Raw genomic sequence first — 3,680 nt, forward strand, 5'->3', positions numbered from 1 at the left:
GACAACAAAAGTAAAACGTTTTCTTTTTTTTTTTTTTTCAACAGACCAAAATTTTCTTTTGTGCATCTGCTAAAATACTGGGCCTGAACTTTACATGCAAGAATTTATTAATTCACCCACTTTTAAAATAAATTACTTATTTAGCCTATATTCATAAAACAATTGATAAGTGTGATGCAGACTCACAGGACAAAGAGAGAGATTTTATTTTTTTTATTTCATTTATTTGATGAACTATATGAATTTAATTGATTTTTAAAACACAACCGCACACTTTTACTATTTTATTTATTTGATGGGCTGTATGAATTTTATTCATACTGTTAAACACACACACTCATTTACTGGTTTTATTGTTTATTGATTTTTATTTAGACACATTTACTGTTTTATTTATTTTATTTATTTAATAAACTGTATGACTTTAATTGTTCTTTTGTATTTTCCTTGATGCTTTGACAATACTGTTCTGATATAAACAAGGGTGTCACTTTGTGTTGAAAAGTGGTGGGGACATGGGGTACAATCAGTAACTTGTTTTTGTTTTTTAGCTTAAGCTTTTTTTGGACAATGCACATTTCTTCTGTATTTCCATTGCATGTTTTCTTAATGTGCAAATAAACCTTTCTAAAGGCATTTTTATTTGTTATTTAACTGCAAGCTATTTCATAATTTCAGAACGTTTTTTCACAAATTATGCTTTGTGGTGTGGACATGTCCCCAGCGTGCCCAGTGTAAATGACACCTGAACTAAACTGCAGAAGCCACTTAACAGTGACAGATCTGTGTTATATATGCTCATCTCCTCTAAACGTCTGTATCTGCACTGCATTATAATAAATTATAATGAACTTGTCGTGGGTCACATCTCTCTCTCGTCCAGGTGCTGTCTCTCCCTCTTCATCTCGCAGTTTTCATGCATTAGTTCTGTATTGCTGTAAAGTATGTTGATGTTCAGGTTTACCCACATAGTAGAGAGACTCCAAGTTTCCTGTAAGTAAGAATCTGATTGAAGGCAGGTCTCTGAGTGTGCTTGCATTGCGTGGTCTGTATGTGTGCAGGTATGCTTATGAGATCCAATTGATCTTCAAATGATGGAGACCTTTTCCCTGCTTTTACTAAAATGGCTGACGCTAGACTACAGATTATTATAGAATTAAAGATGTCTGTGTAGTGTGTGAGTGTATGGTGAAGTTGGTATAGGAAACGTAAAGCAAGGTCTATAAGATCCTGGATACAGCAGGAACCAACAGTGAACTTTCATTCAACAGTCGTGTTCTTGGACTTCAGTCTTGATAGAGCGCAGTTGTTGACCTCACACACCGTGTCAGCGGTGGGGCACTGATATAAAATGAAACACACATCAATAACCAAGACAAGGGTGTCTATATATCCCACAAAATGAAGCTTCAGGTTACAAGTACTGGAACTCAACTGTACTGAATGGCAGAGAGGGCTTTATCAGGTTGAGTCATTTTTAAACAAGATATCACTCAACTCAAAATATGCCCCACTAATACAGAAGACTATTTACTGTAATAGTAACTGAATGTTGGATGTCAGCCCGAGGAAACTGAGGCTAAAACTGTGACAAAGTGGAGATTCATCTGTGAGCTCCAACTCCAGTTTGCATTTAGGCTAAACTTTATCAGCACCACCATAGCTCCATTTATGTGTTCAAAATATTTTATATTCTAAGTATCTATGAACTTTTAGTTAAAATAAATATTGTCAATGTCAAAAATGCACTTCAAAACCACAGCCATCTTTGTTTTAGTTGCAGAGTGATGACTCCATTGAGGCTTTTGCAGTTAACTCCAGAGGAATAACGTCGTCTGTCAGTTCTGAAATTCTTTGTTCTACAAAAAAGACAAAAAGATGTATTGACACTTGTATTGTGGAAGTGTAACATGTTTTAATATTTAAATTTATCATTAAATAACAGCTTCAGATTGCTCAGATTGAATGTGAAGTTTGGTGTTTGATGTATTTCAACCATTCCTGTGTGGCTGCCTGAAGGGCTGTGGTTTAGCACATTGCAGCAACTCAAAAACAATAACTGCATATGCTATGTTTGCTATTTAGTGTTCATGGTGCCCTGTTGGTAAATACAGTATAAAGTCACTACTCTGTGAACACTGCTGCCTTGCATAATTTTGCGAGTTAATCTAATTTTACCTCGAATTCAAAAACCAAACTTTCAAAATCAGGGGGAAAAAACATTGTTTTGATTGTAGATTTATGATTCAAGGGTGCTTTTGTGCCGTCATGTCCAGGGGAATGAACCATCAGTTATTTCCTATAAAAAACTAAACAAAAAAAGTACAATTAAACCAGATATTGTGGAAGAGTAACATGCTTAAATATTTAAATTCACATTTTAATGTAGTGCATTTTATTTCTTGTTTTCAAGATTGCTGAGCCACTTACCAGCATAGACACACACGGCCACTGCCACGATGAAAAGTGCTATTATCCATAAACTATCTATCACAACGTTTCCAAAAGGTGATAGATATTTTCTGAAAAAGAAGAGAGAAACAATCATCTATACTCACTCAGTACATATATTACAATATTTAATTTTATTTATGCCATAACATTTGGTACAGACAGTTCCCCCTTACTTGATATAACTTTAGTGATCATTTGATTTTTCATTTAACACCATCCGGTCATATTTTCTATTTGTACTTTAGTCAACGACAAAATATCTGCAAAACTAATGACATTTACATCAGTCTCATTGGTCTTTTGTGTTTTGTACTAATTAGCAAATGTTAGCATGCTAAGACACTGAGCACAGGAAGTTAAACATTATACCTGTAGACTCAGACACGTCTAAATCAGTTTAAATGAGACCATGAAATGACATTCAGTTACATCACTAAACTTATGTGACAGTAATTGAATCGAAGCATGTATGAGTATTGTAACCTGCTGTTTGTCTGAATATCCAATGTCATGTAAGTACATTTCCCATTAATGCTGCTTAAAAATAACCTTATTAGTGTCTTTATCACTCAGCTGCCTACAAAAAGAACTAGGTCAATAACACTTAGTTGAAGGTAAAATTACTTACGCAGTCAAAGACGGTGTCTGTTTTGTGTTTTGTTCCCATTTTGTTTTCATCTTTGCCAGGAAATTTGACTTATCAAGTTGTTCAATAATGCTCCTGATTTTTGAGTTCTCACGGTTGACGCGTATCCTTTGGGGTTTCTGTCTTTCCTGTGTGGCTATAGGCCTACTTGTCAACCCTCCCGATTTTCCTGGGAGACTCGAGTTGGGCATTGCCATCTCCTGGTTTCCTCTCGAGGCAGACAAACTAAGTTGTTCAATAATGCTCCTGATTTGTGAGGCCTCACCGATGTTTTCATGTTTCTGTCTTTCCGGTGCAGCTGTCTGAAAACCTTTGTTATGTGACATTGCAGTGATTCAAAAGCAACTAGCAGACTGCACTCACAGAGTGTAGATCTCAGCCAGATGTGCCTGGAGGCATGTGGGTGGGAAAGAGGGAGTGCAGGTCCCGCCTTTGTAAGGACCCAGAATTACATAGGCTACAAGAATTTAATAATCCACCCACCTTTGAAATAAATGACTTAGACTATATGGCTAAAAAATTGATAAGTGTGATGCAAACTCAGAGACAGATACATCTATATATTTAGAGAGATGGGTGC

General features: G+C 35.8%; 1 long non-coding RNA gene across 1 annotated transcript; it reads right to left on the minus strand.

The window, feature by feature from the left end:
• Positions 1-1,893: 1,893 nt before the first annotated feature.
• Positions 1,894-3,466, minus strand: LOC123967114. The gene is made up of 3 exons (XR_006824194.1): positions 3,083-3,466; positions 2,431-2,522; positions 1,894-2,309 (listed from the first exon to the last, which is right to left on the minus strand). It is a non-coding gene; the product is annotated as an uncharacterized LOC123967114 (long non-coding RNA).
• Between the last annotated feature and the right edge of the window lie 214 nt (positions 3,467-3,680).

Source organism: Micropterus dolomieu, unplaced genomic scaffold (genome assembly GCF_021292245.1).
Source record: "Micropterus dolomieu isolate WLL.071019.BEF.003 ecotype Adirondacks unplaced genomic scaffold, ASM2129224v1 scaffold_38, whole genome shotgun sequence".
Taxonomy (NCBI): Eukaryota; Metazoa; Chordata; class Actinopteri; order Centrarchiformes; family Centrarchidae; genus Micropterus; species Micropterus dolomieu.